The sequence below is a fragment of the Pinus tabuliformis genome, chromosome 3_2 (assembly GCF_031772625.1).
Source record: "Pinus tabuliformis cultivar Carrire ecotype Pingquan chromosome 3_2, CPIR1, whole genome shotgun sequence".
NCBI lineage: Eukaryota > Viridiplantae > Streptophyta > Pinopsida > Pinales > Pinaceae > Pinus > Pinus tabuliformis.
The window spans coordinates 1,181,680,380-1,181,691,274 of NC_142302.1; the positions used below are offsets into that span (position 1 = coordinate 1,181,680,380).

Below are 10,895 nucleotides of genomic sequence, written 5' to 3' on the forward strand. Positions count from 1 at the left end.
CGATTGTCTGTCCTGTGTACATAAAAAATGAATTTATAAAGCTGAGCATGGGAATGCCCGCCTCAGCTAGATCATGAAAATAGTATGAAGATAATGTATTGTATTGTATCTTATTACAGGTCTCCTCCCAGCATTGAAAGAACTTCGGATCCTCCTAATAAAGCATTTCACCCGATAAACGGCCTCATACTTTAGGGGGCAACTGTTATAGACATTTTTGTGCCTTACAGCTCTAAGCATGAAATGTCCATAAACCAAGGGATCCTAAGTCCCTAAAAGTGTTGTTCCAACCCCTAGAGGAACAAGGTCAACCAATTACAGCTTCTCCCAGAAGTTCTCCACCAGAAACTGCTCAGAATCAGTCAAATCAGGATCATTTCAGCTACTCCACTAGCTAGCTGCGCTGCATAGCACCCCAGTACACTAGCTAGGTGCGTTGCAACGCACCTAAATGCACTACCAGGGTACGCTAAGCGGGAAATGACAAATGGCAGTGTCATTCCGCGAGGTGGACAGACAATGGAAGCTTCCAAAATCTTCCCCAATGACACTTGCCTCACTGAGTTCGACCAAGGATGAGTAAGAGGCTCTCAGTCTCCAAGTGGAAGCAAGAACTGACAGAGAGAAGCCACTAGTCAAATCATAAGCTGACTCATCCTCTTTGCATACATCTATATATGGATCCCTCATCCCAGAGATCCAGAGGCTGGAATTTTGTACATTCCAGAGAATTGCTGTTGGTTTTGAGATAGAGATCAGTGTATTGGGTGATTTATGCTTTGTTGGAGGTGAAGAGGGGATTCCTTTGCTGGGGGTTGATGCTGGATCAGGAATCATCGGTTGTAACTCCTCCTGGACTTTCTTGTTATATCAATAAAACTATTTGAGTTTCTCCTACATGCTTGTGTATCAGTGATGTTTTGTTATGTTTGCATGTTTAGCTTAAATCTGATCTTAAGCTATTTATGAATATAAATCCATGTCTTTGTGTAGTTTTCCTCTTCTGTGATCTTGCAGGAACTTGGTGAAGCTGGGTAAGTGAGGGAGCAGGTAGCTGGAAGCTGTCAAAGAGGAGAGAGATTGGATCAAAGGACTAGCGCAAGACACAGGTTGGTTCATCCTATTCCTCTTCGTTTATAGTTCATAAAGAAGAATACGAAAGTAGTTTTCCTTGTTTGTTTCTAAGGTACTGTCACACCTTAGTGGGCTAGGGGCGTTCTGAGTAGACACTTTTCCCGTTAACAGGAGGAAGTTCACAACTGTGAACCAAGGCAAAGAAGCATTATTGGAATAGATGATGCAGGGGAAAAATTTGAAAACTCTTTGAAGGAGTTAAATCAACACACTGAAGTGATGATGAAAGAAAAAGTCCAGAATAGCAAGTTGAAACTCTGTTGAAAGGAGACACACAGTGTAGATGTGTGAGACAAAGGAAGATGCAGCTGGACAGCAGCAACCAGCTAAAGCAGGAAGGAAGAATTAATGAAGAAGACCAGCAAGTAGATCGACTGGAAACGAAGATTGAGAACATAAAGGAACTGATGTTGAAGCAGACCAGAAGGCAAAGGCTGGCAGCATCAGAAAAAGTGATCAGCGAAGTACAAAAATATTTTCAGCAGGGTAAGAGAATTTGTCCAAATGATCCTGACACCACCAAAAAGCTTGAAGAGACCGAAACAACAGTCAAAAATGTTAGATTTATTGAGGCCATCTCAGCGAATGGTCTTGAGAATCACTCTGTTGATGATTCCATTAATTTTCATTCAATAAAGGTGGAGCGACAACATGGAATAGAAGGAGAAAATATAACAGTGATGGATGACTTCAAGAATCAGGAAAATATGCGCGGAAGGTGTGCGTCTCAAATATTATTGCAAGTAAAAGATTTGCTGGAGGCGATGCCATCGTTGGTTGACATCAACATTCCGAATGGAAAGCGATTCACTGTTTGTGATGACATCCATGTTGGAGTCATACTCGTGCTATTTGTATTCAAGTGTATGTGTCCAACTGAACTTTGTCTTGCAAGAGGAAATCATGAAAGCAAGAGTATGAACCAGATTCATAGTTTTAAGGGCGAAGTCAAGTCCAAGTACAATGGAAGCATGGTTGAGCTTTTCGCTGAAGTGTTTTGCTGCATGCCTTTGGCTCATGTCCTCAATGACAAGATTTTTGTTGTTCGTAATAGTCTTTTTAGCGTTGATGGTATAAGACTGGAAGAGATCAAAGAAATTGTTCGATTCTGCGAGCCCCCTGAAGAGGGTTTGATGTGTGGAATACTTTGTAGTGATCCACAGCTCCATAAAGGGCATGGACCCAACAAACGAGAGGTTGGTTTGTCTTTTGGAGAAGATGTGACCAAAAGATTTCTGCAAGAAAACAATCTTGCACAGGTGGTCAGGACTCATGAAGTTAAAGAGGAAGATGAAATTGAACACAACGGCAAACTTATTATGGTGTTTTTAGCTCCAAACTATTGTGACCAGGGAAGGAAGATGAATCAGGAAGTAGCTGACATGTAGCCTAAATGGAGGGGCAGAGCATATGGACAACTCCGGGAGAAAGTCTAGGATCTAGGAGGAATTTTTATCTTTCTTCTTTCCTTTTTGAAAGCACATGATCAAGAGATCATGAATGTTTTGAACCGTGAGAGTCTGATGCAGGAGCATATAGACCGGGCCAGCAATGTGACGGGGTGGTCACATGTTGTGGCTATATGCAAGACTTGAGGAAGACTTAGCTGTTAAATTTGTGTTAATTTCAATAAGGGTAGGTAGTTAAAAGTGGTCTAGTTTAGTTAAATGATGATAAAGATTGAGTTGTGACTGTATAACTAATTCATTCATTTATGGAAAGAAGTAGTTAGGTATGACTGGTGTATAACTTCCTTTTGGGAGGTAGAATAGAAGAGGGAGGAGAGGTGAGGCTTGGACAGCAAAAAAAGTTTGTAAGCCTCTGGGCATTTGTAAAGGGCCATCGATTTGAAAATCTGGCCATGAACCAAGAGAGTTTTTATAATTGATTACATTTGACTATATTGATGAGGAATTTGTTTTGGAAATTCTGTGTGAATTATATATATTCTTGGTTAAGTTCTATTTAGAGAATGTTTGAATTACTGTGAAAAGCATATGAGGGAAGCATCGTTTTAATTAATATCAATTTATGTATTGAATGAAACTCAATCTACACATGCTAAAGAGGAGGTAAGAAAAGGGATCGATCATTCTGGAGAAATATTGAATCGAAATTCGATTCAAATTGGTATTGGTATATCGGCTTTGGAAAGTCGATTTCCAGGATAGAGCGGTGGAATTATGGATGGAGGGATTCTGGATGAATATGTGGAAGGCTGAATTAGAATTGAGTAACTGACCGAGTGATGGGGGTATGGCGCAGAGCTTGTGCCAATGGTAAAATCAAACTATGGTCTGGATGATATAGAATCTGTCATTATGTGGAAGAATGCAGATTCCAAAACTGAGTTCGAAGTAGTTTGCGTGGAGTTAGAGTAATCGAATAAAAAAATGGAGACAAAATTGATAGAGTTAGATTAAACGGACTATCGCGCTGAAGATGGAGACAAATTCCAGTAAAATTGATATGTAAGTGTTTGTTTGCTTATATCTTACTGATATATATGTTTGAATGCTTTGGTTAGTATAAGTAGAAGATGTAGATTGGTATTGACCCACTGGAGAATCGAGAGTAGTATAGTGAATCCATAAGTTAAGGTAGAACCAGAGAAATTGAACCAAAGCAAACGATGAGCAGACCTTCGATGATGAAACTGAATCGAATGAAATTGTGAAGATGAATGACGGCAAAGGATGGACGCAGAGAAAGAGCTGTCAATTTGAGGATGATGGATGAATGGTAAGTCACAATTCAGCATTGGGAAATTGGTACAGAATGAGTACCGTAATGAAGATTGTTGAGTTTATGACTTTTAATTGAGGAGCTTCCGCAATTGAGGTGTGTACAAATTGCCAAAAGGAGTGTTATCTGGGATAATGTTTGGAGATGTGTTTTTATATGCATGAGAAGAGTAAAGATTCTGGGTTTGCAGGGTAGACCTGCATCACCATGTCCTTGGCACAACTATTATATCATACCACTTCCATATCAATGTTTTCCATAGAATAGGCCTTGTCTAAATCCCGGGGTTTTCAATATTTGATATGTTAGTATAGAAAAATGTGAATATGGTCCCAAAACCCTGATATTTTGCTATGAGTTAAACTCGAATATGTTTATATGCCAATGTTGATAGTTTTGGACCCACCAACATGTTAGGGGATCTCCTCGGTAAGAAGTACCAATTGGACCTCAGACTATTTGGTGTAGGAGTCCCAGTAGGTTGTCATATGGTATCGCCTTGGCCACGGTTTTGTACAGAGGCAAGTAAGATGTCCCTATTGGTAGCTAGGGTGTGACATGTGCAATGAGTCAAGGAAGGTGCATGAGAGGTTCTAACACATGGAGGGTGAGGTGAGTGCCCCCCTTAGAAACCTGTGAAAGCACATAGTTAAGAAGGGAGCACACAAGAAAAGATGCATCACAACATGGAAGACAAGTAAGCTAGCAATCCAAAGTGATGGTTAAACCAACAACACATTTCAATAAGATTCATACATATATATACAAAAAATAGCTACACATGCATGCATAAGCAAAAAGATACATATATCATTTAGAGTAAACAAGATAGATGAAATAAAATATGACATATGAATGAAACGTGCGAGCTCTGTTATATTAAGAAGTGTAAGTTCTAGTTATACAATAAAACCATGACCAACCACTACTTTCGACACTGGAACATTACACTCACTATCGCCTACTCTTGTAAAGAGATATAGTAGCTCTTCAGAGTGGAGAAGCCAAGGTTCACTATAATATTGTCCAAGCTTTCTCTAAATACTTCTATTGGCAGCTTGGCCGACCAAAAGCCTCTATAATGAGTTATGAGGGACTATATATAGCAAAGGGTGGCATGGCCCTTAACATTCCTCTTTGTGAAAGTTCATCTACCCTCATGACTTCATTTACTCTATGACTGTTACATCCAACTATCGACACTTGAACTTACACTTGACAAGACATTACATACCATCTACACATGTACCCATGTGAGACAAAATAGGCTTGAGAAAGCCATGCAAGACATCACTATGACTCGGATAGATGTAGGAAGACTAGCTGTTCAACATCCTCATGGTGGTTGACAGTCGTGAATTGATACCAAGCTTGGTAGTCCACGATGGTGTCCGTGTACACTTAGATGACATCTTTCTGGAAATGAACTCTTTCCTCCATAGCATCTAGGTACACTGCTCGGGTTCCTCTGTCCAACTCATCTAATAACATGCGCATCATTGTCTTGAGTGTGGTCGAACTAGTGACATACTGATGCATGGTGTCTACACTGATCACCAAGTCTCAGTTGGTAGCTATGTGCATCAACTTGTCAAAGTACGAGTCAAGCTCCAGTTGGACCCGTGCCTTTGCCTTTGCCTGGGTGAGTTTCCCAATAGATAGGATTGCATGTGTTCCCATAACAACATCCATACTCCTGAATACCTATGCATGGGAATCTTGTAGACTAGTGATGAGCTACGGGAGATCTTCATAGTTCCGAATCTGACTCTAGATGCATGCCTTCAACTCGAACGCTCTAGGCTTCATCATTTTAGGCAAGTTTAACAGGGCTCCCTTGTATCACATTGTCCATGTTTTCATGTAATAAACAACAACATGCACGTTTGACAAGATTTGTGCTCTCCTAGTACATCATTGCTACCAACCGTTGAGATGAACAACTGCCTTATGCATGGCACCAAACTTGGAATATAACGGTCGCATGACTGTGTCAAGGGACGATACTTCATCCAGTATTTCCTTCTTCAACTATGATCGGGTGGATGCTATAACCAATTCTCCTCCTTGCTTGGCCATCTATAAATCCTTAGTCATTTTCTCATTCTCTGCTACCAGGAAGAGAAAACTCGAGCTAGTGGCTTTCACATATGCTCTGGTAGCATCGGCCAATGCTGTTGGATGCTTGCCTACACCAGACATGATCACTCGTTCCTCAAACTGCATAGGAGATGTGTGATCATCCAGAGTCGACACTCTACGAAATTGCACAACTCTATGTTGGGACTCATCAAATGAGATGTTGTGAATTTCTCCCTCAGGATTGTCTCCAAGGATTTCAGTGTATCCTTGGTCGCTTCGGACTTGCTCCACTTCTGGATTTGGTGAAGCAGGTGGATCAACCTCTCGCTGGTGAGGTGTGAGATTGATGTATTTCTCTAAATCGTGTTGCTCCATGTCTGTATCCATCTGCTCAAGTGCTTATGCAATCTCTTGAGCAAATTCCTGTTCCTAGGACTGCTCACCCTGTCTGCTTGGTGCTAGCTGTTTGGATGAGTCGATTACCTATTCGGGTGCAATTTCCTCTGTTTGTACATGTTGCACCCCCTACTGTACCTGTTCTTCCTATGCTTCCTTCTCCTGTTTGCGTAACTCCTATTCCTTCTAGAGTTGCTCCTTCAACTCATGCAACTCCTTCTCTATTTCCTTCATTCTCTATTTTTATCTCTACCATTGCGCGTTCCTCTTATCACGTTGTTGCCTCCTCAACTCTATTGCCAAAGTTGTTTTTTTCACAAGTGGGTCTGCTCGAAACTTGCAACTTTGATCTCCCTCCGCGCCATCGACAATATTCCTCTTTGCTTTGTTGTGCGGCAGTATGTTTACCTCTGCTGCTTCTGGTGCTCTCCTCGATGCTGCTTCGCTAACCATTCCACAACAATGCTGATTGGTTCATTGGGCCTAGAGAAGCTTTAACAATATCTCCATGGGTCTTCCTCTGCCCAATGACACGCCTCGTGGATCCACTGAAACTGTACCCTCACGCAGTGATATTTTACAAAACAGTGCGGGTCATACGGAGTGTAGCTTCAGGCATCGAATGTATATTTCTTGATCTCCTCTTCTTCGACATCTGCATGCTTGAAATTATGTATCTTGTACAACCCAATCCACAACGGAAGAGTGGGCCAAGGTGCCTTCTTCTTCTTGTGTAGCCTAGCTGACAGTCCTGTCGAGATGTGGTATGATACTTCCTCCATGACAAGCTTGTCCAAGGCAAAATTCAGTAGAACATGCAAAGGCTTCTCTACACTGTACATCCGTATGAATGTGCGGGACGATGAGGAATACTAATCTACTATATGGATCAGTGCCTCCATTACTGCCTTCGACATGCAGGGTGGATCCTGTTCAAGTATCATCTTGTACACCAAGGTGACAAAATGATTGGACAACTATGTGATAACTCCTCTGAAACTGCATTCAGAAAACATTTTATAATAGTGTTCCTAGAGGTCTCCACTAATGTCCATGCCCACTTCAAGCCCAGGAACTATTGACAGGCACAGATTGCATCGAAGATGTAAGAGGGCATGTAGATTTTTGATTACTAACCTTTGGGTAACTGTTGAGCTCATGTTACCTGTTCCTTCAGGCTATGAGCCAACATGTTGGACTAGTTGCATACTTTTCCTTCATTGGCCATATGGTCCAACGCGATCACCCAACTCTATGGGAAGGTCTCCATGATCTCTTGGCCATACAGGAAACTTGTAGAGGTGACCACGTATTGATACACTTTCTGCAGTATCTTCTTTTTGTAGATCTGGTTGGGTGTCATTCTGAATTTGGCTGACTCCTTCACCTAGTTCTTCAATATATCTCTAGAGTTGGCATTGCTGCTGGGTATGTTGAAGGGTGTATCCATGAGGACCATGGGCTTAAACATATGGTACATATGTTCATAATCATGTATCCTGAAGGTAGCAATCTCTGTCCTGCTGACACTGCTCAATGTCATCATCTCGGGATCAGTGTGCGAGACGATCCAATGTATCACATGTTGGAAATAATACTGAGAGGGGGGGTGAATCGACATTTACAAATCAATAACTTTTTCATTTCCATAATCAGATTTATATATGCTACTTTAGTGAAGGGAGCTCGCATGTGCATGCAACTGTTCTTAAGGCAACCAACGTATATCCAGTGAGCATATGATTCAGTTAATTCATCATATGTTTATCTTTAATTAGTGCATCAATACTTTATTAAACATTAAATGGTAATCATATGCAGTAATAAAAAAATAAACCATCACACATAAGCAACACACATGAACACCAAGATTTAAGGTGGAAACCCAATGTGGGTGAACACCACCTGCTGTTGTCATCTCTGTCTTCCTTTAATTATAAGAAAATATGTTTACAATCTTGTACTGGTTCAAACTCATACCGGTACGTAGGCACCTACTTCCAGAAGGCTACAACCTTCTCTCATTCTCTAACTCCTACTGGAAGGGAGCTACAACCCCCTAGTTATTGTACTAGCCGATATGTTTACTAGTATGTAGGCTCCAACCTAGAGAAGGCTACAACCTTCGCTCGTTCTCCAAATGCTACTGGAAGGGAGCTCCAACCCCTTGATCAAATCACCAGCCACTACTGGAAGGAAGCTTCAACTTCCTCACTAAAGGCTCCAACCCTCAGTATCCTCCAGGGACCACGTTTCATAAATTTTCACACTAGATACTCTTGGTACACAATACTACAATATGAAGGCCATGTTTCATCAAATTTTCATACTGGACCCATTAGTAACATTGAAGCTCAAAATCAATCACCACTACAGTACAACCATCAAATACATTTGCATCAACCAATTACTGAAACTCAATCATCAATCACTGACATAACTGAAACCTAATAATCAATCTCTGAATCAACCATTACTGAATCAATCAATCACTGAAACCTCTGATATATTGAATCAAACAATCACTGGACCTCTGACACAACTGAATCAACCATTCGTTCAAACTTAATCAAATTCAATCAATCAACTAGAACAAACAGATCACTGTAACTAGTGCACAGATCTGAACCCAGAACACTGCATCAAAAGCAAAAATCAAATTTAACCTCAAAAATCATGTGTCAAACTATATACGCTCCTTTAATGAAGCCAACCTACATGTATACACAATTTCCTTTAGCTCAACCTGTGTATACCTCTAAAGATACTAAATCATAAAACCTCTAAACCAAAAACTGTACCAATCAGTGACATTCTAAAGATCTATTTTCAATTTACAGAGTTATAAATAGATACCAGTGTTGTAGGGAAAAGTATCCGATTCGGATGACCCTATCCCACTCTAAGGGTGATAGTACCTCAGCAACAACTGTAAAGAAAACTACTTAAGGTTTACTTCTTTATGAAAGCAAGAGAGAATGAAGAAATGCACTAACCGTTGTCTTGCGCTTAATGTCGAATCCAAACTCTTCTCTTTGCTTGCTTGCTCCCAGCTCCTTGCTCTTTTGCTGGCCCAGCTACAATGAGATCCTGCAAAATAACAAAGAAGGAAACTACAAGAAGCATGCAATCATAACTGATTCAAGGATTAGCATAAATCAAATATACAATTATCACAATACATCATTGAAACAAGTGCATATAGAAGAACCTCAATAGCTTTTATTAATGGAAGAAGTAAGGTTCTGAGAGTGTTACAACCATTGAAGGCCCCAATCCAACAACACCTCCCAGCAGAAAGAATTTCTCCTCTTCACCTCCTTCAAGCAATCACCCAATAGCTCTATAGTGAAACCAACAGCATATCATTACTTTGCACAAAATTCCAGCCTCCTGAGCTCATAGGAGAGAGCTCAATATATAGATGAATTGAGAAAGGATGAGTCAGCTTGCAACTGATGTGTAGCTGCCTTGTGTCCTCTCTCTCTTCAGTTGATCTTCAGTTCTTGAGTCCACTTGGAGAACCTTGCTTCCACTTGGAGAAACAGAGCCTCTGACTCATCACAAGGCGAAATCCCTGATCCAAGTGTCATTTTTGGAAGATTCCAGAGCAATGACTCAGTGTGCCACTTGTCCCATCTCGCTTAGCGCAGGTGGCCTTTGTTCTACCTGCTTTGCAACGCAGGTACACCATGGAGGAGTTGAGTTTCAGCGCAGAAGCCTAGTGGAGCACCTGCTTTGATTTCAGGATTGCTTGTTTTTGAGTGTTTTCAGGTGGAGAACTGATCTGAGAGCTGTTGGTTTGCTGACCTTGTTCCTCTAGGGGTAGGAACATCATGTTTAGGGACTTTGGATCCCTTGGATTATTGACAATTCATGCCTGATGCTGCAAGGCACAAAATTGTCTATAACAGATGCCCCCTAAAGTATGAGGTCGTTTATCGGGTGAAATGCTTTATTAGGAGGATCCGAAGTTCATTCAATCTGCTGAGAAGTGTCTTGTAATAAGATACAATACAATACATTATTTTTCATACTTTTTCATGATCTAGCTGAGGCGGGCATTCCCATGCTCAGCTTTATAAATTCATTTTGGTACATAGAACAGACGATCGTCTGATGGTAGACTGATAATTCTCTGCTGAAATTATCATCCTTTGAGAAGGATGATCATCTGCTGCAATGATGTACACATCAAATGTCTTTATATCCTGAATATATATCGCAGCCCGGATGGATGAAACTAGATCCGGGGTCTTCAATCTCTTCCGATCTTCACTCGATGTACAAGTCGATCCATGTGAGAATTTCTTGAAGTCGAACATGGAAAGACATCGCTTGATTACCGGTCAATGATGTAAACCGTTAACAAGCGCGAGAGGAATCACCGATAAGGATGATGACCCTCAAGGTACGGCAGTACAATTCACATGGTGGGAATAAAGGACTTGGCGTCGACCACCATGCAAAATCTTCTGGTCGAAGGTCATTGATGTATACCTGTCGCCGGAAGTGAGAAACTTGCCATTGAGGTATGC

The 10,895-nt window shown here is 41.0% G+C and overlaps 1 pseudogene; it reads left to right on the top strand.

The window, feature by feature from the left end:
- Nucleotides 1–1,436: 1,436 nt before the first annotated feature.
- Nucleotides 1,437–2,522, top strand: LOC149184938 (serine/threonine-protein phosphatase 5 pseudogene; annotated as a pseudogene).
- The last annotated feature ends 8,373 nt before the right edge of the window (nt 2,523–10,895 follow it).